The 27,145-nt window shown below is 36.5% G+C and overlaps 1 protein-coding gene and 1 long non-coding RNA gene across 4 annotated transcripts in view; one reads left to right on the forward strand and one right to left on the reverse strand.

Annotated features, from left to right (window-relative positions):
- The window catches only part of LOC148948882 (uncharacterized), a 325,997-nt gene that overhangs the window by 249,854 nt on the left and 48,998 nt on the right, over positions 1-27,145 (reverse strand). The window lies entirely within an intron of this gene.
- Positions 1-27,145, forward strand: part of LOC148948884 (lachesin-like) — a 149,332-nt gene that overhangs the window by 8,764 nt on the left and 113,423 nt on the right. The window contains exon 1 of one of the 3 annotated variants that reach the window (XM_089094783.1): positions 19,626-19,737. The exons of 1 other annotated variant lie outside the window; for it this stretch is intronic. The gene's annotated coding sequence lies outside the window, so the exon portion shown is untranslated. Of the gene's footprint in view, positions 1-19,625; positions 19,738-24,114; positions 24,131-27,145 lie in introns of those variants that run through there. One more of the 3 variants, XM_089094784.1, reaches the window with a different exon arrangement.

The raw sequence follows: 27,145 nt of genomic DNA on the forward strand, positions 1-27,145 counted from the left end.
CTTTTCGTGATTGTCCTTGTCTGCTAAATGTACCTCTTCCTAGGATGCTCTTTAATTTCTAATATTTTCAGTAAATTTATTTTTAATAGTTTTTAATAATAAACTCTTTCGAGGATGCTCTGTAACTTTTTAATATGGCTTCAAAAATGAAAAAGAACGCACATTAAAAAAAAAAAAAAAAAAAAAAAAAATACATAAAGCATAGTTGAATACAGGCTTGACATTTAGGCAGGGGTTAGACGGTCTTTTCCAGAAGAAAAGGTGATCGTCTCTCTCCCCCTTTCCAGAGAAAGGGGAGAGATTCAAAGTACCTAAAGTTGTATTTAGTATAACTAACTGAAACAAAAAGAACTAACTGAATTTAAGGATGATTTTTTTTATTTCGGAAAAGTTTTTGAGCTCCATTCTGTAAGTAGTGTAATAAGGCCTTTGCAAAACAAAAATGATCAGTTTATCTGGCCTCCCCCAGGCCACTCAGCGTGTCCCCAGGTGGCGATAGGGGAACACCCTATAGATATGTAGGGTACCTCCATAGGAGTCACGGACCAAGGGGGGAGCTTGTCCCTGGGGGTCCATAAGTGTCAAGGGTTAATTTAAAGCTGAAATATCGGAAGGGTAACTACCTCACGGGAAGTTATGATGTTAGTAGACTCCAGGATGAGAATTTGAGAGAAACTTTTCAGGAACAGTTGAACACTAAACTTGAGAGTTTGAAATTTGACAATGTGGAAGATGGTTGGAATAATTTTAGGCAAAAAAAAATTGGTGAAGTTGCTGAAGGTGTCGTAGGGAAGAAACCTAGGACTGCAGCTAAGAATATTAGTGAAAAAAGCTTTATATTTAATAGAAAGGAGAAGGGACTTGTACAAGAATTATCTGCGTGGTAGATCGTATGGAAACAAAATAAATGTAAAGAAAGTTGATAAAGCATTAAAATATGAACTAATGAGGTGTGAAGTGGAGGCCACGAATAAAATTGCCGAGTATCTAGAAGGTGCAGCTAGACGGGATAATAATAAAATATTGTACTGGCATGTTAATAAATTGAGAGGGAGTAGTAAACCCTAACTTGGCCCTGTTAAAGATAGGAACGGGGTGGCAATTAGCGATAAGGAAAAACCTAAAGAGAGATGGGTCGAACATTTTGAGAAATTGCTTAACCGAGATAGAGTTGCTGGAAAAAATATAGAGGAAAATGAAAAAGTTTGTGATACCTTGGATGTGAAGGAAGATTTGTTTTGTGAGGAGGAATTAGCAACAGTACTAAAAGGATTAAAGAATAATAAGGCTCCAGGTGCTGAGAGGGTGGTAAATGAATTTCTTAAATATGGTGGCTCTGAGGTTAGAAATAAGTTATTGAAGATTATGAATATGATTTTTGAAAAAGGGGAAGTACCTAACGATTTTAGGAAAACCTTAATTAAGCCACTTTATAAGAAAGGTGATAAAAGTGAGTGTGGTAATTATCGAGTCATTAGTCTGGTCTCTGTAGGTAGCAAATTACTTAGTAATATGATACGTTTTAGACTGAGAGATGCCGTAGACAAGGTTTTAAGAGAAGACCAGTGCGGTTTTAGAAAAGTTAGAGGATGTGTCGACCAAATTTTCACTCTTAGGCTAATAATTGAGAAGTGCCTGAGTTTTTAAACACGTTTGGTCCTCAATTTTATAGATTATGAGCAAGCGTTCGACTCTGTTGATAGAAGAGTTTTAATAAAGGTTTTATCCTTGTATGGTATACCAGAAAAATACATTAAAGTGATTAGTGCTCTGTCCGAGAATAACACTGCTGCGGTTAAGGTAGGAAGTGAGGTTAGCAGCTGGTTTTGTATTAAATCAGGAGTTAAGCAGGGTTGTGTTCTATCCCCCGTTATAGGGATTATTTTGATGGACTTTATTTTAAGGAGCACAGCAAAGGCAATGGGAGACCACGGAATCAAATGGGGAGGAAAAAGTCTCCTGGACTTGGATTATGCTGATGATTTAAGCATGCTAGATGAAAGTGTGAGCAAAATGAATGAAGTTTTAGAGGTTTTCCGAGTTTAGGGTGCTAGAATTGGTTTGAAAATTAATGTTAGGAAGACTAAGTCGCTAAGGCTAGGAATAAGTGAAGATGAAAAGGTGACGTTGGGTAATGAAAAGATTGATCAGGTGGGCAGCTTTACTTACCTTGGTAGTATTACTAGTAAAGATGGTGGGAGAAGTGAAGATGTTAAAAATAGAATAGGCAAGGCTCAGGGTGTTTTTTCACAGTTAAAAAAAGAATGGAAGAACAGGAAGATAAGTCTGCAAACCAAGATTAGAATGTTAGAAGCTACAGTGATGACAGTGGCCAAATATGGCTCTGAAGCATGGACGCTACGAAAAACGGATGAAGATTTGCTAGATGTTTTCCAGAGAAATTGCTTAAGGACTGTTCTGGGTGCTCGGCTGACTAACCGTATTTCAAACAATAGGCTATACGATAAATGTGGTTCAATACCACTCTAGGGCTATAATGAAAGAAAGGTTGAGTTGGCTAGGGCAAGTTGTGCGTATGAAAGATGGCAGATTGCCAAAGAATGTTCTTTTTGGCCAACCGTCTAGGGCTAAACGGAAAGCAGGTTGTCCCTGTCTGGGATGGAAGGACTTCATAAAGAAAGATTTAAAGGAAATGGGAACTTCGTGGGCGGTCTAAAAAGGGAGGCTTTGAATAGATTGGGGTGGAGGAGGAGCGTGCTTAGCTGTGTTGGCCTCAGGCGGCTTCGTGCTACGGTGAGTTGTTAGTAGTAGTAGTAGTAGTAGTAGTATATTTTTCAAGTCTTAAAAAGTAAATGTTGGTTCTTCTTGGACGAATCAGTATTTCAACATAAAATGCTTTTTTCATTCATAATCCTTTGACAAAACATAATGTTTGAATTGTCCTTGTCCTCCCCGAACTCTCCCTGTAAGTTTTAACCTGATCCTTCAGTCTTTCTGTAAGTATGTCAGATACGGTATTGGGATAGACTGGGGGAATATACTGGGAGACTTACCTCACTGCTTCAGCGTAAATAGATTCAAATTTCCACAAGGGGCTATAGTCTAACCCTTATGACTTTGTCGATTTTCGATCTGCTTTCGACACTGTCGACAGACAGTCACTGTGGTTGATCCTTCAATCTGCTGGTGTACCAAAGAAAATTGTCAATCTGTTCAAAGAACTACACAATAAGACCGAAACTGCTGTTCTTGTAAATGGCCAGCTCTCATCACATTTTTAAATTAGAAATGGTGTTCGGCAAGGCTGCTCTGCTGCTCCCGAACTCTTCAACTGTGTCATGGACCATGATCTCAACAAAACACTGCTGGCGCATCTGTTTGGCATCAATTTTGCTGGAAGAGTTCTGGCAGATGTCGACTTCACTGACGATGTTGCATTGGTATGCGAAAATCTCACTGACATCAAAACTGCGCTGGAAACGCTTGCATCTGTTGCAGGAATTTAAATGTAAACTGGACCAAGACCAAAATAGTGCATGTGGCCACGACCCCTTGCATCCCTCTGACAAGTGGACAAATACGTAGTCAAGATGTTGAGACGGTCAAGCAGTTCACCGATGTTCTTTCAGTTATCTGCTCGAACGGAAATGTAGATGAAGAGATATAAGCAAGGGTGTCAAAGGTGAACGCCGTTTTCTGCCGCTTACTGAGAACAATATTTCACAAACCCCAGATCAGTCGTCTCACGAAAGCTCGCATTTACTCTGCCTCGGTAGCAAGTGCCGTGTTGTACTCGTCAGAGAATTGGCCTTTAACGCAGTCACAGATCATGAAGGTAGATACTGTCCAGACAAAACACCTCCGCAAAATTGAACACGTTAGGTGGCTCGATAGGGTACGGAATATGGATATCCTCTTGTCCTTTAAATTACCATCCCTGTCCGAACAGCCTGAGTCCTGCTCGCTGCGTTGGTACGTTCATTTACTTCGCCTACCCAATGAAACACCTGCCCGAGTTATATTTGACTTCGATCCAACTGCGAACGGCTGGAAGAGCCCCAGTGTTAGACCACGAATGAGATGGGCTGGTATCTTTCACGATCAACTCACTGCGTGGGGCAGTGGTCCCTGTGAAGTTTCTACCCTGGCACAAAACAGGTCACTCTGGAGACGACTAAGGGTGCTGGTGTTTGGCTCCCTCAACGCTGTTGACGCTGCCGAGCAAGAGGTTTAAATAAAGTAAGTAAGTCAAGTTATAGTCCCAAAAAGTTCAAGCACATGAGAAAAATATTTTCCACCCCTTCCCCCATCTTCTCCCTGTAAAGAAAAAATATTAAATCCCCGGCCTCTTCGCCCAAACACTTCGAAAAGTTTCAGCTCAATCCCCACTAGTTGTCTTCAAGCTGTTTTAGGTACACCATTTTGATAGCCCAGATACACAGTTTCTTTCAATTTACCTCTTTCTATTCTTCGAAGTAAAATTAAGGTTCATTTAACCCCCAATGTCCCTTTTAAGTTTACTTGACCCTCCAAGCCGTTCCCGAAATAATATAGACACGCTATTTTGGTAACCTTGGTACAAATGGCTTATTTCGGTCTACACTGATACTCGCAGGGATAATTTTTAACTCCACAGGGGCTCATATTCCAAAGCATTTTAAACAAATCGGACACTAACCCTTTAGACCTTACCCATTTCCCCATACCCTCAAGTGAACATTCTGTATCCACTTGGTCCCTCCCCAAAAAGCAAAAACTACAAGACAGTTTCAAATTGGTCTACTAACCGTTGTTTCCCAGAATATTGCAGATACGCTGTTCTGATTCCCTGGCAACCCGTAGTGTTTTGTTTACTTTGGTACTTAACTCTTAGTAGATTGTAGATTCTGCATATGTTTAGACTGAACACATTTTAGATAAATCCTGAAAAGCAGCTCCTTCCCTCTCCTACCTCCACCAAGTCAAAACACAAGGTTCATTTGACCCCTCTAACATTCTCTCAAAGTTTCAGCTTAATATCCCAAGTCGTTTAAGTGATATTGCAGATACGCTATTTTGATACCATAGACTCATATAGTGTCCTTGGATTTAGCTTGTTAGAGAGAGAGAGAGAGAGAGAGAGAGAGAGAGAGAGAGAGAGAGAGAGAGAGAGAGAGAGAGAGAGAGAGAGAGAGAGAGAGAGAGAGAGAGAGAGAGAGAGAGAGAGAGAGATTTACTCTAAAGAAACAAACAATTTAACATCAGTTTAGCGGCCACCCCAAGAAGTAAAAACTTGTCAAAGAGGGTGGCAAAAGTACACTAACATAACAAAACAATAAAAAAAACAAAAAAAAAACTATCTATATCATAGTCCCCAAACAGCACCACAAACCTTACACCTTAACATTTTCATTAAATTTACTATCATAATTATAAACATCACCCTCAGGAGCCATAAATATTTACCAATATCTTAAAAAAAAAAAAAAAAAAAAACGCTAAAATTCATACTTTCTAAAAAGCATCCCTTTAATTATCATCTTAAACGAAGAAGTATCACCTATATTTTTATATTTTAATCAAGATGGTTCCAACTTCGAGATCCCCCTGTTATTTCAACTTTTATTTCAACCAGGTGTCCAGTAAGGACAAACCTCGGTTCAACGCCCAGTGTAAGAAGACAATCCGAGCAAAGCAAAAGGCACACAAGCAATGGCTACTTTTAAAGAACGAAGAGAACAGAATCGCATTCATAAATGTTCTCAAAGATGCAGTTCTAGTGATTTGGCAAACCCGGGATCAGTATAAGGAGGAAGTCGCCACCCAGCTTCAATGTGCCTTGGTAAAGAGTTAGTCTAAAAGTTTCAACGAGTACTTATTGTTGTCCAAGGGGTTTACCCGTCCTTCTCTCTAGACTAATAGGACAGTGGTCAAAGATCCACTGGCAAAAGTTAAAGTTTCTACTAAGACGTTTTCCGAATTTTCAAATCTAGACAATGACGGTAGAGAAGTGCCAAAATTCTCCGACCTAACCGACACTGTCCTGGAACGCGTGAATTTTTCTGCTCCCAAGATCCTTCGCATTCTGCAACATCTGGATGGGACCAAAGCCACGGGTCCTGACAAAATACCAAATGTTGTCCTCAAGTCCTGCAGTGCCGAACTAGCTGGACCCTTGCCATTGCTTTTCCGGCTGTGCTTTTGCTCCGGAACCTTCCCACGAACATGGAAGTCCACCCATGTTATTCCTACTCTAAAGCCAGAAGGGGATCCAACGAGCGTGGGCTCCTACAGGCCTATTAGCCTTCTCTCCTGTGTTGGCAAAGTGTACGAGAGTGTCTCCAATAAAACACTTCATCAGTACCTGGAATCAAATGACCTTCTAGGCGATCGCCAATATGGATTCCGCTGGAAACGCTCAACATTAGACTGCCTAGTGGCCCAGTATCAGGAGTGGATAGAACTACTGGCAATGGGATACGACATCAGGGTACTATCCTTCGACATTGCGAAAGATTTTGACAGAGTGCGGAACCGTGGCCTTGTACAGAAACTCTATGTGTATAGGTTTGTGTGGAAGTCTTTTAAAAGAGTTAGAGAGCTTCCTTTCCAATCGTTCAATCCGGTTTATTCTTGACGGGTTTATTTTCCGCAATTATTCAGTGAAATCAGGGGTACCCCAGGGCAGTGTCTTGGGACCTACGCTCTTCCTTATCTACATAAACGACATGGGAGACAACCTCGCAAACCCTCTGCATCACTTTGCCGACGATACCACGACACACTCAGCCGTCCCTAAACACGAAGATCCAATACAAGGCTCCCTTTCCCTACAGATGGATCTTTTGAAAATTGAAAAGTGGTCTGATGCATGGATGATCAACTTCAATGCATCGAAAACAAAGGAGCTTCTAATTACCCGATCAATGGTGCCACGTGAACACCGCAGTTAGCTTTATCTTCAAAAATGAAGCTATAAACAGAGTCGACGAGCTTCGTCTACTGGGGATTCATTTCTCCACCGATCTCTCTTGGAACAACCACCTTGATCGGATGAGAACCTCTTTACGTCGGTTTTTCTAAAGGGCTGCACAGAAGCAGCATATTTGAAACTAAAATGGCCGTGTTTACTGCATAAGAGTATATTATACACAAGCTTTAGAACTACAATTTCTTTCTAGGCTAAGGCTCATTTTCAGCAATGTTAAGCCTAACTGTTAGTTTGATTGATTTTCTCCCCATCTTCGACTATTTTTAATGTGACATTTGTGTAGTTACTTACTAGCTCACATGATGACCTACTTGATGGTTTGGCCGGGCAAATTGTCTTAGTTGATTCCGAGCCGCTTCGTATGAAAGGATTGGCCATAGAAACTTCGGAGGGGGCTCGTTAGATTGGGAATTGAAAGTTCAGATGATCTTTTTAAAATTTCAAGGTGATTATACGGCATAAAACCCCACCCTCGTGCCCTTTTTTATTACCCAGCCCCCGTGACATTTGATCAAAATTCTGAGATAGTCATTTTATTCAAATAGTCAACGGTTCAGTTAACGAGCCTCGAGGGATAGCATTAGCCCTACAGTTTTTGGGAAATAAGCAGCAAATAATATAAAATTCAAAATTTTTACACATAGAATTTATCAGATACAGCACAATAGAGCTCCATAAATAAAGAGCCACAAGCCTTCAATGTGTTATTGTTTCCCTGCCCATTTCGCATGGAGGAATGATCGTAGAAACGTTGAAGCGAGCTCGTTTGACTGGATATTATAAGTTCTGGCGCCTTTTTATGAGTTGAAAGTGATTGGACGGCTCTTTTTTGGAAACTTCGGAGGGGGCTCGTTAGATTGGGAATTGAAAGTTCAGATGATCTTTTTAAAATTTCAAGGTGATTATATGGTATAAAACCCCACCCTCGTGCCCTTTTTTATTACCCAGCTTCCGTGACATTTGATCAAAATTCTGAGATAGTCATTTTATTCAAATAGTCAACGGTTCAATTAACGAGCCTCGAGGGATTTTCGGCTCTTTTTCGATTGGGGCGACCGAAAACAAGTTGAAATAAAAGGATACCTGAAAGTGATTTTCCTGTAGAAAAGGTGAAACGTATTAAAAGTTTTGGTACTGTTCTATTGGCTAGGCAACACGCGAGAAGTGAAGTTTCGTTAATGCCAATGAAATAAAACAAAAAATGATGAAACTATAATAGTTTAGAAACGATTTCGGCTATATACTTGCACATTAGGGGGTTGGGGTATTGTTTATTCAGCGTCTCATAGGAATTACTGGGTAATGCCTATTTGACCTTCGCTACTCTCGAGTAGCGAGATTCCGAGCCGCTTCGTATGAAAGGATTGGCCATAGAAACTTCGGAGGGGGCTCGTTAGATTGGGAATTGAAAGTTCAGATGATCTTTTTAAAATTTCAAGGTGATTATATGGTATAAAACCCCACCCTCGTGCCCTTTTTTATTACCCAGCCCCCGTGACATTTGATCAAAATTCTGAGATAGTCATTTTATTCAAATAGTCAACGGTTCAATTAACGAGCCTCGAGGGATTTTCGGCTCTTTTTCGATTGGGGCGACCGAAAACAAGTTGAAATAAAAATTTCAACTTTATTCCCAATTCATAAAAAAAGATACTTAAAAAAAAGGAGTTAGTCATTCTGTCTGGAGAAAAATTTCTGAGATAGTCATTTTATTCAAATAGTCAACGGTTCCATTAACGAGCCTCGAGGGATTTTCGGCTCTTTTTCGATTGGGGCGACCGAAAACAAGTTGAAATAAAAATTTCAACTTTATTCCCCATTCATAAAAAAAGATACTTAAAAAAAAACAAGTTGAAATAAAAATTTCAACTTTATTCCCAATTCATAAAAAAAGATACTTAAAAAAATTTCAACTTTATTCCCAATTCATAAAAAAAGATACTTAAAAAAAAGGAGTTTCAGCCCTTAAAAAGGCAACCACCTTGATCGGATGAGGAACAACCACCTTGATCGGATGAGAACCTCTTTACGTCGGTTTTTCTAAAGGGCTGCACAGAAAGAGCGTATTTCAAACTAAAATGGCCGTGCTTACTGCATAAGAGTATATTATACACAAGCTTTAGAACTACAATTTCTTTCTAGGCTAAGGCTCATTTTCAGCGATGTTAAGCCTAACTGTTAGTTTGATTGATTTTCTCCCCATCTTCGACTATTTTTAATGTGACATTTGTGTAGTTACTTACTAGCTCACATGATGACCTACTTGATGGTTTGGCCGGGCAAATTGTCTTAGTTGATTCCGAGCCGCTTCGTATGAAAGGATTGGCCATAGAAACTTCGGAGGGGGCTCGTTAGATTGGGAATTGAAAGTTCAGATGATCTTTTTAAAATTTCAAGGTGATTGTATGGTATAAAACCCCACCTTCGTGCCCTTTTTTATTAACCAGTCCCCGTGACATTTGATCAAAATTCTGAGATAGTCATTTTATTCAAATAGTCAACGGTTCAATTAACGAGCCTCGAGGGATTTTCGGCTCTTTTTCAATTGGGGCGACCGAAAACAAGTTGAAATAAAAATTTCAACTTTATTCCCAATTCATAAAAAAAGATACTTAAGAAAAAGGAGTTTCAGCCCTTAAAAAGGCATTAGAAAATGTAATTTCCAGCCAAATGATTTCCTTCACAGGTTTCTATGCCCATTCTTCCGTGAGAAGTTGCCAGGGGAGAGATTTTTTCGCCCTTTTCTGGTCTTTTGTTAGGTCCATTTCGGGGGGTGATCAATGATTTTTTTATTTATTAATTATTCTGTGTAGGGGTCCATTTGGCACAAGAATTTTAAGAATGCAAATTTCGAGCCAAACAGGAGAAACGAATGTTTTTATAGCCCTTTTCGGTCCCGATTTTTTGGAGAGGACTGTGCCCCAATTTGTAAATTAGGTTTCCCCAAGGTCTAGGGACATAAGGGTATAAGTTTCAAATTTATCAGGAAAAAAAGTTTGTAATCGCTTCTGGTCCCTTAGGCTACCACTCTTCCGCAACAAAGTGTTCGACCGTTTTGGCCCTGAGAATGCTCCCTCAACTTTTACGAGCCAATTGTACTCCCATTACCAAACAAGCCCCACTTTTTCATTATAAGATCCATGTTTAAACAATTGGCAATTTGCATTATTTATAGCTCTTGACCCAAGGGCTGTGGGGATCATGTCATCTCCGGAAGCGAATTTATTGGAACTAAATGACTACTAAAAATTTGGATCGGAAGTCTTTGGGGGTTACGGGTCGCCGCAATCGAAAAAGAGCCGTCCAATCACTTTCAACTCATAAAAAGGCGCCAGAACTTATAATTTCCAGTCAAATGAGCTCGTTTCAACGTTTCTACGATCATTCCTCCATGCAAAATGGGCAGGGAAACAATAACACATTGAAGGCTTGTGGCTCTTTATTTATGCAGCTCTATTGCGCTGTATCTGATAAATTCTATGTGTAAACATTTGGAATTTTATATTATTTGCTGCTTATTTCCCAAAGACTGTAGGGCTAATGCTATCTCTCGAGGCTCGTTAATTGAACCGTTGACTATTTGGATAAAATGACTATCTCAGAATTTTGATCAGATGTCACGGGGGCTGGGTAATAAAAAAGGGCACGAGGGCGGGGTTTTATGCCATATAATCACCTTGAAATTTTAAAAAGATCATCTGAACTTTCAATTCCCAATCTAACGAGCCCCCTCCGAAGTTTCTATGGTCAATCCTTTTATACGAAGCGGCTCGGAATCAACTAAGACAATTTGCCCGGCCAAACCATCAAGTAGGTCATCATGTGAGCTAGTAAGTAACTACTCAAATGTCACATTAAAAATAGTCAAAGAAGGGGAGAAAATCAATCAAACTAACAGTTAGGCTTAACATCGCTGAAAATGAGCCTTAGCCTAGAAAGAAATTGTAGTTCCAAAGCTTGCGTATAATATACTCTTATGCAGTAAACACGGCCATTTTAGTTTGGAATGCGCTGCTTGTGTGCAGCCCTTTAGAAAAACCGACGTAAAAAAAGAGATGCTCGAAACAACTGTCAAAATATAATGAATTTCGGGTACCAGGGATTGTTGAAAAACACCACGTCGTCCAGACCTTAAATATGAGCGAATCGAGCTTTCCAATAGAATAAAAACATGTCAAGCAATTCTAAAAAAATACTCATTTTGTGTTCCTGTTTAAGAATCAAACATTCATTTATTTTGAAAAAAAAAACAAAAAAAAAAAACGTTCCAACAGATGTATGCATGAGTAGAAAAAAAGAAAGAAAAAAGATTCAGATTAGAGGGATTTCCTCTATAAAGTTACCCAAGAAAGGCTTTGCAAGGCATTTGTTTTTGCATTATTGATTCCTTCTTTCTTCTCTATGGCCTAAGAAATGAACAGCAATATTAATAGAATAAATAGAGTTTATACTTCAGAACAAGTTTAAAAGAAATGTGAATCAGAGTTTAGGGGACAATTTTATTAGAAGCACAAGACCGGCTATTACCGTTCAAGTTGCTTAAGCATATCCAGGAAGATGAAAAATTCACAGACACTTTCCATTGGTCCCAGAATTGTGTAAGATTCGAAAGGCAATGCACTAGCATTTAGTAAGAAAAGATTCCCGGGCCTAACATGTCTTCGGCCATTTCGTACAGTTGTGATCACAGATTATTGGAAGGTGCCTATTCGATCTGAAATTGAAAGTTCGACTGCCCTTTTTAAGTATTGAAAGTAATCTGGGGCAGCCAGTCCCCACCTATGCACTTTTTTGCCCACAGATACTTAAATAGCGCGCAATGGCATCAGATCAAAAATTTTGCGTTAGCTATTTTTTTATATAGTCTAAAGCTCTAAAAATCATGTCTCATAACCTCAGGGACAAGGGTCTAATTATTATAAACTACCCGTTTCTCACGGATAGTTTAAATAGAATTAGTGGGTACGTTTAGTTTCGGCTGTCCAATCAGCTTTGAGCCCAGGATCGTTCATTAGGCAAAAATGTCCCAGAATTATCAAAGGTATAGTCATTAAAAATATGTGCGCCTGAGTAAATCAAAGACCTTGTCTGCGCCCGGGTTTGCAAATACCTTAGATGCAATGTCTCAGGAATGATTTGACGGGTCGAGTTGAAATTGTTAGGGAGTATTGGATAAGGGGGATACAACTGAAACTCGAATTTTAGCTTGTTGAAGGAGGAAGATCGCAAGACACTATTTGTATCGAGGCAAGTAAATAATGTGTCTGCAATATGTCGAGAACGGCTTTTTGGGCTGAGTTTAAATTTTCAGTAAGTGTCAGGGGAAGGAGAGGCGAAGTGGGACTTCTAACTTTGTATCTTGGAAGAATGGAGGGTAAAAAAATGTCCTGTCACCAATCTACCTTAACGCTTCTGCACAACGTCTTGGTGCTATAAGTCTTGGTGCTATAAGACCCTAAAAAACTAGAATATATTGACGGTGAAGTAGCGTCGTAAATCGACAGACACAGGGTGTGCCCAGGTTATCAAAAGGGCAAAAATGCATTAGAAACTTGGATCCAGTTGAAATTTCCAGGAGATGTTGACCGGGTGGACCTTGAATATTTACTTTGGAAGAGGGGGCAAAAATAAATCAAAAACTCACTATGTGTATACAGGCCATCAGAATTACATATCTGCACTATTTTTGTATTTGCTTACTGAATCATGTTGAAACTTTCAGGAGTGTTGGGGGAGTCAAGTAGAACTTACATTTTAGCTTTGAAGAAGTGATCAGAGGTTAGGAGAGGACAAAACTCGAAAAGGTTTGATCTCCAATATGCCTGAAAGGTTTAGGCACTTTAAGACGCTATGCAACCAGAATCTATATCCGATGAAGTAGCAATGGGAATGAAAAAAAAAAACAACAAAAAAACACTGTATGTACGTATGTTGGGTCTAGGAAATTTCCCCCCGAGAAAATCCCCCCCCCCCCGAGATTTCCTCCCCGGTAATTTCCTCCCGGAAATTTCCCCCGTAGGAGTTTCCCCCCCGGAAATTTTGCCCCGTAGGAGATTCCCCCCGGAGATTTCCCCCCGTAGGAGATTTCCCCCGGAAATTTCCCCCCGTAAGAGACTCCCCCTGGAAATTTTCCCCCGTAGGAGATTCCAACCCTCCTAGTTCCACAAGGTCCGTGAGACCTTGATATTGAAATCTCTTAATCTAATCTATTAATCTTCTTAATTAAATCCCATAATTAATATGTCATAACAGTTAACCACCCCGGATCATTTCATTCAAAAGCTATTTTGGCTCCCGAGCTGTGCCATACTGGGTCAGTTCATTTTTTTTCACATCACATCAGAAGTACGTAAAGTTTAGTATAATAACGGGATATTTCAAATCAACGCATGGAGTGGACAAGATTGCCTTCGAAGGGTTCGTTTACACGAAACAGAAAGACTTAGCTTAGTGGCTGGAGTGGTCAGTTTCGAATGCGAGTTGAGACGACAGACGAAGGAAAGGCAAGGCGAGTACAAGGCAAAGATAAAGGTGAAGGATGGTGCTTTGGTTGGGCGTTTGAACGAACATTCACATGCTCCCAACCAGTCTAACTTTCAAGTACAGGAACTCCGCAACCAGATGAAGAGGAAAGCAACCAAGACGCATGAAACCCCGCAGCAGATTCACACCAGTCTTTGGTCAACATATCTGAAGGGAAGCGTCTTACGATTTTTCCAGCTATTTCTGCATATCACCTACTTTGAAGATAACTACATCGGTAGAATGCGTGGAAGTAGGAGAGTACCTTACAACTTTCGTTGCCCGTGTCTGGAATATGTTCGACAGAGCGAAAGAGAAACTCCCTAGGACAAACAACAATGTTGAAGGTTATCATAGAAGATTGCAGTATTCAGTTTCGGCTCATCACCCTAGCCTTTGGAAGTTCTTGGACATCCTCAAGCGCGAACAAGCACTTAACAGGGCGGTTGTGATTCAAGCAAATGCGGGACAATCCAGTGAACCAATTAAGAAAAAGTATGTGGATTTAAATGCCAGAATCCTACGACAGATGGGAAACTACGAGAACGTCGAGACGCTGGAGTACCAGAGGCTTATTGCGAGAAATATTAGTTTTAAAGTATAGCGTTTTAACCGTGTATGTATTACCGTGTATAACTAACTATTTACTTGACAATTAAAAAGTGTACTCCACTAGAGGAGGGGGATCTCCTAAAACGGGAAATTTCCGGGGGGGGGGGAGGAATCTCCTACGGGGGAAATTTCCGGGGGAAATCTCCTACGGGGGAAATTACCGGGGGAAATCTCCGGGGATTTTCTCGGGGGAAATCACCGGAACCCACGTATGTTATCAAAATAGCTTATCTGTGTTATTTCAGGTCCAGAGTAATGTATTAAAACTTTTTTTTTAACTTGGGTCAAGTGAACTTCAAATTTTGACTTGGGCTGTGGGGGGCATAGGTAAATCAAAAGCTAATACTTTCGTGATTTGTGAAAATAGTGTATTTGCAGCAACTTGAGAACGGCTTTGCGGATGTACTTCAACTTTTCAGATATAGCAGGGGATTGAGAAGGGGCAAAGAGATATCCAATTTGTGCTGGGGGAAAGGGGAGGATAGAAAAGTGTCTTTTCACTGATCCACCTAACCATTTTTGTACAATAGGCCTATTTGAGACTTATATTCTATTCACGATTAGGTGATAAGGTACCTCAAAAAATATTATGTGTTGTCTGGCTATCCGAACAACTTAACCTCAATACCTTCAGAAGGGTTTATCAGTGTTAGAGGCTCAAATGGACCCCAAATTTTAGCTTTGGTGTATATCTCAGGAATAACTTGGCGTAAGGAGTCGAAACTTTCAGAGTATTAATGAGCAAGGGATGTTAAATTTATGTTTAAGGAGAAGGGATGAGAGGGCAAGAAACTGTGATAAAGGTATCTTGTTTTTATCTACCCAAACATATTTTTAGCTTTAAGCCTCCATTGAATTTATTCACATTTAAGTAGCAAGGTACATCAAAAGACACTATGGGATGGCAGTCTATCAAAATAGCAAATCTTTAATATCTTGCAAACAACTCGGGGATTGAGCCGAAACTTTCAGATTGCTGTGAGAGGAGGCAAGGGGACTTCAAATCTCATATGTAAGGAGAGCAGATGAGGGGACCAACAAATTTCGTCTTTTATTCTTCTAAAATGTTTGCAGTGCTAAAAACAGTGGAACTTTTAAACTATTAGTTAAAAAAAAAACTTCACGAAAAATAAGTTTCTCAAAGAAAAGTAAAGGCTTTTTTTAAACTTAAGCTCAGCAGATACAAATACCTGTTAAAATTCAAACTCAAAACGACCAGAAATTACTATTAATGAATAAATGAAACCCAAAACGAATAAAAAAATAAATAAATAAACATAGCAAAAAACATACAACAAGTAATTATATAAATGAATAAATAGATCTTAAAGGGAGTAATGCTTAGATTGAATATGAAAATCAAGCTTTAAATGAAAAAAAATATTTTGCTATTGAAGTATAAATGAAACTTAAAACGAAAAGAAATTAAATAAACAGTCAATGCAAACAAACCTTTCTCTTGACTAGTATCTCTCATTTGAGATTCTAAAACAATATACCCTTGAAAGTGACAAGTTGCTACCTGCTGGTCCAAATAATTCTGCTTGCCCATGCTACTTCCTCACGTAAGACCGGAACTATATATGTATATATATATATATATATATATATATATATATATATATATATATATATATATATATATATATATATATATATATATATATATATATATATATATATATATATAAATATATATATATATATATATATATATATATATATATATATATATATATATATATATATATATATATATATATATATATATATATATATATATATATATATATATAAAGTGAAATGATAAAAATAAAGAGGAGAAAGTATCAGCTTAAAGTTCAATTACAATCTTTACTATGATAAAAATATCGTTTTTATCGTAGTTTGTAGTATCGTAGCAAATACGTTTCTAACTGTAAGTCCTTATATTTTTATTCTTGACTAGTTGCTCTCACCTGATATTCTGAAAAAAATACGCTCTTTAAAGTGTCAGGTTTCTACCTGTTGGTCCAAACAATTCCGCTTCCCCATGCTACTTCCTCACGAATAGCCTGAGAACAACGAGGCTTTCTTCACAATTTACAATAGTCACACAGAAAGCTCAACTTTCTTTAATGTCTTGGAGATGAAAAGCTATTACACTTAGCTAATTACGGGAAAGAGTAATACTTCGCTCAGGAGAGTTTAGAAGTAGACGAGAAAAATGAAAGAATTTCTCTTTTTTTTAAAAAAGATAGAAGGATGAACATTTTATTTAGTGACAACAATGTGCTATTTACTAATGAGTCTCAATAATATAACAATAATAGCCTAATGTAAAGCATAGAATCATAACTAAAAATTGGAAATTAAAGAGGATATTGATAATTGGATATTGCCAATATGAAAGAGCCGAAACCTCTCAATACCATAAAAGTTATATGTAGCTTGCTTAAAAGGACAAAAGGTTAAAAATATTTCTTAAACTCAAAGTATCTGTAGTGTATCTTCTTTATAAATGTACGCATTGATCTTTCTATCTTTTTATTTTTTTATTTTTTGAAACAGTCTCCTGAAAATATTCGGAATCATGGGCATTTCTGAAGGCTCTGAAAATGACAAAGAATTTAAAAGAATATTTCTATTTACTCCTCTGAATATCATATGTTAAAATATAGCTGTTCGAAAGATTTTGTTCGATCCCCTTACTGGGACTGAAGGGAAAGAAAGGCTAAGATGTTTAAGTCACTTTCATTGGATGAACAATAGGCTGCTAAAAATTGCACTTTTCGGGAATCCATCGGGGACCAAACGCAAAGCAACACGTCCTCGAGTGAGGTAGGAAAAGGTCATGAGCCAAGATTTAAAGGAAATAGAGACTTAATGGAAGGGAGTAATGAATGAAGGTCTGAAGATATTGGGGCAGAGGAGAAACTTGGCCAGCTGCGCTGACCTTTGGTGGATTTCTGCTGCGATGTATTGTAGGTCTAAGTAGTTAGGCTATAGTTTTAGTAGCGTTAACACTATTCGGGTACACAGTGCAATATTTGTATAGTGACAATTCCAATGTCAAAAATAATTAGGTACATTTGACAAGTTAAGTAGTGGATGTTGGAAAACGTCATTTAGTTGCTGAAATTTCAATTCTTTTACTTTATGCTTTTTTGTCAAGTAATTTTAGAATCATGTGCTTGTTTTAGGTCCCTGGAGCTCCTTAATGTAGGTCAGATAAGAAATTACCAAGCTGCAGTTTTTGTATTTCAGTGTATGAATGGTCTAACCCTTGTTGTTTTTAAGAGTTTTTACCAAATTAATAGTCACCTTCATAATTATAGAACAAGGCAAAGGGATAATATAATTGTTGATTTGCGTCGTGGTGCCAAATCTTCATTTTCAATGAAACACCTGGGTCCATCTGCATGGAATGAGCTACCGCTGAGCATTAGGGTGGCGGAAAACGTACCTCAGTTTAAAAAGAATTTAAAACACTATTTTTTGGGGGATAATTATTGAATTTTATTATGGCTGGTTGGGTGGGTAGGGGAGATAGGGTGAGCTGGGGATGTAAAGGTGGGCTGGGAAGGTGTGGGTGGCAGGGGGTAAGGTGGGATTTAAAGGACAGAGTGGAGGAGGGGGAGCTGAGCATTAAAGAGTAATTGAGACTAGATTTGTTATTACTATTTTATTTTATATTTTTATTTATTTTTTATTATTTTTAATTCAGTTACTTTTTCTTATTTTTTTAATATATAGGTTATAGTTTATTTATTTATTGTTTATTTATAATAGATTTAATTCAATACTTGAGTTTTTTTTACATAGTTGAGTTAAAAGGTAAGGAGTTACGTGGACTTTTGCGCGACAGCAAACCCTTAAATGTTTTCTCCTGCACGAAAGTGTTGTTTAGTTTATTTATTTATTTGCGATTGTGAAAATAAAAACCTTAGATTAAACTTAGACTTAATAATATTACAGACGTACCCAGCCCTACAGTAAGAACAAATATGTATTCGGTTATCTGATGGCTAGGTAAATAAAGGACCATTTATTAGAAATCATGCCTAATCTTAGTTTGTTAGGTAATTAGGTAATCTTAGTTTCTCATACAACAAAGTTTTTATTGTCCCTTTCACCAAAAGCAAGTTCTTGTAAACTATTAGGCTGGTCAGATGCCTGGATACTCGAGTGAACTCTAAGAAAATCTTTTTTTTTAGAGTTACATTTGCGCATTGTTGTCCAAATCGGCAATAATTGCGAAACTTCATCTTTATGGCTTCACGATGCCAAAATTAACTTGAATAGACAAGGGGAAGCTATCAAAACTGAATATCATTTGAGATGATGCGGTACCTTGAAGAATCCCCCTATATCGTCCATTATAAACTTTTTTAGTTCGTGTGGCCAAATTATTTAGGCCTGTTTTTGCGGCCTTGTCATACCTTGCAGAACTCGGATAAGAGATCCGAATAAATGAAAGAAAAAATGCAAGCTAAAACCTAATATAATGACAATCAAAGGAGAACTATTTAACTTTTCGCGTTTTGTTCCAGAGATAGAGATGTTCAATTTTAATGGAACTTACACCATTAGGAATTGCTTTTTTTCTTTGTTTAAACGGAGCAGAATTCTCCTTCTAAAGTTCAGGGAAAGGTAGTTCCTGAAAGTGATCTAGCATACCTACTCCACAAATCTCAATAAAATTATCATTTGAGTTATTTGACCGCTTTAGGATTTCCCTGTGGTGTCATCTGTTTTGACTGGTAAGGTGGCCAATAAAAGGGAATTAAAATTCATGATTCTTTTCTGTCAAAATTTCACAGTCAAACCCCAAATTATCGACGTTTCTTGAAGATAGATAGTCGCCTGTGAGCATTTGTTAATATAACCTTTGTCTTTGTGACGGTCAGCCGACTCTGAGAATCAAAAAATGATATTAAGCTGCAACATCCCCTTAATACTCAAAGGCTATTAGGTTGTGGTAGAGCATGAAAAAATAAAATGATCTTTGAAGCACAACAAAAATCCAAACAATGTGAATTTAGCTTTGACTCTACAACTTTTTCCCTGTAAAAATGTTGGGTGATTAATATTGAAGTGGAAGAAGTCCATATTAGGTCACTTTCAAACCACTGATATTTCTACATAGTTAAAATTGTATATTCTTTAGTGTATTCATAAAGTAAGTTCTTGCTAGTGCATTATGCACTGCTAGTGCTAGTGCTAGCGCAAGATATTTAACCAGTTGCTAAGAGGCTAAAAAAAAAAAACGGCCATTGCCCCAAAAAGAAGATGAATAATAAAAACAAAACACTGTTTTTCTCTAGTATAATTTGCAATATTCTCTTCACTACGTTATTCCCATTATTTGTCAGTTAAGACAAGCCACTACACCAGCTGAGACAGGGCTTAAATCACACGCTATTTTGGAAACTTTTTTATTGATTTGGTAACTTGACACACTTGGATTTTCTAGCTACCGCAACGCTATGCCACAAAACGGGTAATTCCGGAAACATATCCGCGATTATTCACTCGTAAAAGCGATTTTTTTTTCATTGGATTATTGATTTGATTTGGACTTGGCTCAAGGAGTTAACGGATAACATTTTTCGACTTCAAAAGCAAACATTTCTGAAGGACGTTTTTTTGCCAATAATGTGCTGCTTTAGAAGTTTTTGGATATTCTAAATGTAAGCTACATTTTATTATATAAGAAATTAAATAGAACAAATCAACAGCAGAGTAAACGGTAATTGATAATTTTTTCCCTTTTAAATGATAACTAAATTATTTCTTCAACCACAATACCTAAGGGTGTCTCCCAGAATGTTTTTAGACTGCCACTTTTTTAATTTTGAAAACTAGCACTTTGTTGAAAATGAAAACACCAACGCCCCAAAATCATGGGTTAGTTTACTTGAACAAACTTTTTAGATGTATCTTGCGTAATCTGCAATCAAATAATTTTTGTTTGTTTAAGATTCAACTTAGCTCTTTACTTCCATAGACTTTTCTTAAATTAGTTACTTATCTTCTTATTTTTTTTTTAAACATACACAGTAAAGATCTGTGTTTAACTTAGGCGATGAAACTAAAAAAAAGTCCATATTACTTTTTTTTTTCAAAATGACTCATTAAATATAAGGTTTGAATGCCTAACTTCCTTAAGTTTTCCCAGGAAATATGTGCAATTTTATCATATAACCAATGAGTCTGACTGCATTTTGTCTCCGGTATCTTTGAGAATGCCATGAGAATGCCAGTATCTATTGTCATGAAAATGAAAAGGAATAAAAGATATTTTTATTATTTGACATATTTTTCTCACAACACGTATTTTAGTTTTCACTTACCAAGAGGGGTGGAAGGGAGAGTATATAGGAGGGGTCTGTAAGCCACCAGTCAATAATTTTCGACTATGAAGACTATGATGGCACCCTTATCATGCTTCCCAGCCTTTTCAAACAGTTCGTGGTAGAGGTTTCAAGCTCCTATATGCACAAATGTGGAATTTTTTATTTTTTTGCCAGAAGAAAGATCACGAATGCGTGTTTATTTGTTTTTTTCCCCAGAGGTCATCTTAAAGACCCAGTGGTCCTAGAATTTCGTGAGAGGGCTTATTTGAACGGAAATTAGAAGTTCTAATGCCCTTTCCAAGTGACCAAAAAATTGGGAAACTAGGCCACCTCCGACGCTCCTTTTTTCCCAAAGTCACCGGATCAAAATTTTGAGACAGCCATTTTGTTCAAAATAGTCGAAGAATCTAATAACTATGTCTTTGAAGATGACTTAACCCTCACAGTCCCCAGGGAAAGGGCTGCAAGTTATGAACTTTGCCCATTGTTTATATATATTATTGGTTATTGGCAAGTATACAGACGTTTTCAGGGGAGGATTTTTTCTGGTGGGAGGGGGATGGGGGATTGGGTTATGTGGGAGGATATTTCCATGGCGGAATTTCTTATGAGGGAAGAGAATTTCCCTGAAGGGGTCGCTGGTATTCCCAGCATTATTTAAAAACCATGAGAAATTAAATAAAAAAAACAAGTTTTTTCAGCTGAAAGTAAGGAGTAACATTAAATTTTAAAACAAATAGAAATTGTTACGTATATGAGGGGGATCTTCCCCTCCTCAATACCTCGCTCTTTAAGCTAAACTATTTTTAGTAATTGCAAAAGTGCTATTTATTTTAATTAAACGGCTTTTGTGATGTAGGGGGTCATTCTTACAGAATTGAAACAAAATTTGAACTTTAGCGTAAAGAGCGAGTTATTAACAAGGGGTGAACCCCCTCATATTACTTCGAACTTTGTTAAATAATGACCAATATAAGTAATAATTTGTTTGTGTTATTTTCCAGCCAATCTTAGCATATAATTTTACCTTAAGAAGCTTCGTAGCTATGATTTTTATGTGATAATAAACCAAATATACTGTACGTCTTCGGCTTGTGGCTTCTATTAAATAGAAAAAACAAGTTTTTTCCAACTGAAAGTAAGTACTAACATTAAAACTTAAAACGAACATTAATTCTTACGTATATCTTTTATAGATCTTTTTTCCATTCATTTCAGTGATTTGAGAATTGCTCAACTTGTGACTTTCATTTTTATAAGAATAGTTTCGACCTCTTTGGCCGTTTTGTTATTATGCCTTACAAAATTAGTTCCGTAAATATCTCTAATTTAAATTACGTGGAAGAATCATTCCATGGAGATAATTTCTCGTGGGGGAAGAGAATTTTCCATGGAGGGGGAACTGGATTTCCGTACATTATTTAAAAAACGATCAGTATTAAATAAAAAGAAAGTTTTTTCAACTGAAAGTAAGAAGCAACATTAAAACTTAACAGGAACAGAAAATGCTACATATATGATGTGGCTTACCTCACCTCAATAGCTCGCTCTTACGCTAAAGATTCTTTTTTAACTTTTAAAAGAAGTTATTATTCTAATTAAACATCCTTTGTGATTCAGAAGTCATTCTTGAACAACTGGAACAAAAATAAAACTTAGGTTATTATAAGGTTATTATTAGTTAAAAAAAAAGTAAAATTAATATGCAAATTTCGTTTTAATTTATTCATGTACGGTAAGTCAAATTCAAAACCTGTATTAATTCAAAAACGTTGAGAAATTATACTAAAAAAAGCAAGTTTCTTTTAACTGAAAGTAAGAAGCGACATTAAAACTTAAAACGAACAGAAATTATTCCGTATATGAAAGGGGCTGTCCTCTGCTCAACGCCTCTTTCTTTACGTTAATGTTTTTTATTGTTTTATAAAGCAGAGTTGTGAGAATGAGTCGAACTTTAGCGTAAAGAGCGGTGCGTTGAGCAGGGGCCAGCCCCTTTCATATACTGAATAATTTCGGTTCGTTTTAAGTTTTAATGTCGCTCCTTACTTTCAGTTAAAAAAAACTTGTTTTTTTTATTTAATTTGCCAGAAGAAAGATCACAGACCTGTGTTTATTTGTTTTTTTCCTCTGGGGAGATCGTATCGATCCAGTGGTCCTAGAATATAGCAAGAGGGCTCATTTGAACGTAACTAAAATTTCTAGTGCCTAAGGGGGCTCATTTGAACATAACTAAAATTTCTAGTGCCCATTTAAAGTGACCAAACAAAATTTGAGGGCAACTATCCCCCCCCGCTCATTTGTTTCCCTAAGTCACTCGATCAAAATTTTTAGATAGCGATTTTGTTCAGCTTAGTCAAAAATCTAATAATATATCTTTGAAGATGACCCAATCTCCCACAGTCCTCGGAGTAAGGGCTCCAAGTTATGAGCTTTGCCAATTGTTTATATATAGTATTGGTAATTGGGAAGTATACAGACATTTTCAGGAGGTATTTTTTTCTAGTGGGGGGGGGGGAGACGGTTATGTGGGAAAATTTTTCCATGGAGAAGGGACATTTCTATAAATGGGGTGCCGGATTTCCCAGCATTATTAAAAAAAAATCAAAAATTAAATAAAAAAATATTTTTTTTCAACTGAAAATAAGGAGCAACATTAAAACATAAAACGAACAGAAATTATTACGTATATGAGGGGTTTCACCCCTTAGTCAATACCTCGTTCTTTACGCTGAAGTTTTTTTAGTACTTTTAAAAGAGCTATGTATTCTAATTAAACGGCCTTTGTGATTCAGGGGTCATTCTTAAAGAATGGGAACAAAATTTGAACTTTAGCGTTCAGCTTAAAGCGTAAAGAGGGAGATATTGACTAGGGGTCGAACCCCCTCATACATGTAATATTTTCTGATCATTTTAATTTTTAATGTTGCTCCTTACTTTCAGTTGAAAAACTTGTTTTTTATTTTTATATTAATCACTCCAGAAATGGCACTAAAAATTGAAATTTTTGGTACCATAAGACGCTATACGGTTTGGTCAGTTGCTTTTAAATGAGCCATTAAACATTTCTTTGTAATTTCTCTGAATTCTCTCACAAAATAATTGAAATTAAATAATGAAAAGAATGCTAATAATACAATTACATTATTTTACAAATTTTTCAAGATAGAGGCCTACAAGCCTCCAGTTGAATATTTTACGCCATGACAAATTGATTGGTTATCTGAGAATTTGAATTCCCAGGCATTGTGGCCCTCTTTGGGGGAAAAAATAGTGTTTTGTGGCACAAAAAAGCAGAAGATGCCACCTTTCTGCGGCATTTTTAATTAAAAAGTACATAAGATGTCATAATTTCCATCCAAATGAACCCTCTCGCATTACTCTATCACTACTGTATCGATACGATCACATGTGAAAAAAACAAACAAAACAAACAAAACGGAAACATCGGTGCTTCCTATGCAAAACGTGATCTTGCTTGTTGTTCTAGGGGGGAGGGGGTGCACTATAATTCTTTTACAGGGTTTTTGACTATGTGTTCGAATACTATATTTTCATTTCGGTTCGACGCCATTTTCGAGGAGTTTCAAGAATTTTTAATATAATAGTTACCGTTCCGGACTCAGCATCAAATGAAAACGTGTTGCTTTGACTAATTTGTATTTTGCTTTTTGAATTGGCAACTAGTTTTGTTGTGCGAGGACGTGACTTTGACAGATATTGGATTTAGGTAGAATTTAAACTTATTATGATCACCAATTTATAAATTAAATTGTATAAAACTAAGTGATAGTATAAAATAATATAAAGTATAAACAAATCAATAATAAGAACAAAAGTAACTAATAATAATAATAATAATAACAAAATATGGCAATCGAGTCTCATAAGTTATACTTGATACACAAGAAGGCACCTTCCAGTGTCATTTTCCAGTTCTTTCTAAGCAAGATATTAATTAAGTGTGTTTGATTATTTAAAATTTGAAGGAACTATCAATTAAGATGAATTAAAATATGCAAATTGCATTCTTGGGAGACTACACTGCCTCAAAATCAGGTATACTTTTACTAATCTTATTAAAAAATTAGTCAATTCAAACTTGAAAAAAACTTCAGACTTGAAATGTTAACAGAGCTAATCTAGGCTATTCTCATCAAGAATGTGTTGGAAAAAACTTTTTTTTTATAAATGAATAATTATGAGCTCTAGGATAAACGGAGCTGAATCTGCTTGAAAGTTCAAGATATATTGTATGAGATGTAATTTTTTGGGTTCCAGTCAAAAGACACGGAACTGAAAATCGTGTTAGATGAACGCAAAAAGTAATTTTTGGCAAAAACCAGCAATTTACAATTTAAATTTACGTAATTTACTTTCAGAGTTCAACCGGATTTATTTTATAAAGAAAACGAAACAAATTAACTTTAAAGACACTGCTCTGTGAAACAATTAGATTTGAGATCCATAAACCTTGTCAAAAAAAAAAAATTGTATCATCTCCAAACTGTAGGCTATATAGTTTTAGTAAGTCATTTTCCAGTTCTTTCTAAGCAAGATATTAATTAAGTGTGTTTGATTTTTTAAAATTTGAAGGAAGACTAGAAATTAAGATGAATTAAAATAGGTACCTGTCTTAGAGAAACAATTCACTTTTTTGAAACTTCAGATCCCCTTGATTTCTTTCAGCGTGCGTATATGGGTGTGCAAATAGATTCTTCACTGTCTCGCAGAACGGCGTAAGGGGCTTACCATGCGTGCAATCAACTACCGCACACTATTGTCTTTGATTAAATGTAGATAAAAAAAAAGATAATATGTATCGGCCCCACAACAACAAATCATCATCCTAATTAACTTGGACGTTGGAAAGCGTGAAGGTAAACGTCAAATGTCGTTAAACTTTATTTTTCGTTTTTCTTTTGATACAAGGGATTTCAGATTTTAAGTTATTCAGTGGATTATTATTAAATGATTTTTCCTGAAGAGGGAGAAGGGGTTGGCGGCTGTGTGATTTTGAAGCTCTCTAGTGAATAATGGAATTTTGTTTATCTGCGCCCTCCAAAATTTGATCTTGCCTATATCCCTGATAATGTGAAATAAGTGTGTCTGATGTTGTTTGTTTTTTTACTAGCCTAGTTTAAACCATTAGTCGAAACAAACTTGAGAGAGGTTCAAACCTTAAAGGTTCTTGGACAATCTATGCTATTCTAATAATAGACTGCTTGAATTTTGTGATGTGTTACGACGAGATTTGTTCAGGGCCTAGCCAACTATGCACGGTCGAAAATGTAGAGATAAACATAATTTATTGTTAATGGTTGGTTTTCTTTCTATACAAGACATTTCAGATATTAAATGATTCAGTAGGGGTATCATTAAGTGGTTTACTCTTCAAGAGGAGGAGGGCTCATGAGATTAGAACCTTTTCCTCGAATTCTTAAAATGTCTAAACTTATTTACACATTATTAAAATATAGATTTTAAAGCTATCGTCAAGGGAATAAGGAATATCTTGATCTCTTCCAAAACTGGTCTCTGGCTTAACCCCTGACAATGTGTCATAAATGTGTCTACATTTTTTTACCTTACAATGGACTCTTTTGAACGGCTCATAATTGGTACTTAATATCTCTCTTATTCGCCTCTCTTTCTTTTTAAAATACAGAGCTCTGAAAATCCAGTTCAAACTGCCTTTGAAGACAGCTCAACCGATTAATCTTGTAGAACTCATTAGGAATTAAACTAAGAAGTTCCAAAAGTCTTAGCTACCTGTCTTAGAGAAACTATTCACTTTTTTGAAACTTCAGATCCCCTTGATTTCTTTCAGCATGCGTATGTAGGTGTGCAAATAGATTGGGTAGAGGAGCGTGCGTAGCTGTTTTGAAATCAGGTGGCTTTGGGCTGCAGTGAATTGTCAGTAGTAGTAGTAGTAGTAGTAGTAGTAGTAGTAGTAGTAGTAGTAGTAGTAGTAGTAGTAGTAGTAGTAGTAGTAGTATTAATAGAAGTCGTAGTAGTAGCACCAGTAGTAGTCGTAGTAATAGTAGCAGTACTAGTAGTAATAGTAGTAGTAGTAGTAGGGGTAGTAGTAGCAGTAGTAGTAGTAGTAGTAATAGTAGTAGTAGTAGTAGTAGGAATTGAACAAATTAATAGTTGCAGATAATTTAGAGAACGCTCAATAAAACAAAAATTGAATTCTAGTGCCTTTTTAAAATAGAAAATGATATTTCACTGGTGCTTAGAAGTCCAGAGCTTTTATTGACTTAAGTAGGGTTTAATCTTAATTATTAAGAAAAAAAAAATCCGAAAAATAAGTTTTTCAAAGAAAATTAAAGGCCATTTAAAACTTAAGCTCAGCAGATACAAATACCTTTTAAAATTCAAACTAAAACGACCAGAAATTACTATTAAAGAATAAATGAAACCCAAAACGAACAGAAATTAAATAAACAATCATAGCAAAAATATACAACAAGTAATAATATAAATGAATAAATTAATCTTAAAGCGAGTAATGCTTAGATTGAATAAGAAAATCAAGCTTAAAAGGAAAAAAAATATTTTCCTATTGAAGTATAAATGAAACTTAAAACGAACAGAAATTAAATAAACAGTCAATACAACCAAACATACAATAGAAATTAATGTAAATTAATAAATAAATCTTAAAACGAGTGAAACTTAAATTGAATATGCAAACCAAGCTTCAAACGAACAAAAATCACCACAAACAAGGGATTGAGTA

The sequence above is a fragment of the Artemia sp. Qi Xiang Cuo genome, chromosome 9, assembly GCF_049724085.1.
Source record: "Artemia sp. Qi Xiang Cuo chromosome 9, ASM4972408v1, whole genome shotgun sequence".
Taxonomy (NCBI): domain Eukaryota; kingdom Metazoa; phylum Arthropoda; class Branchiopoda; order Anostraca; family Artemiidae; genus Artemia; species Artemia sp. Qi Xiang Cuo.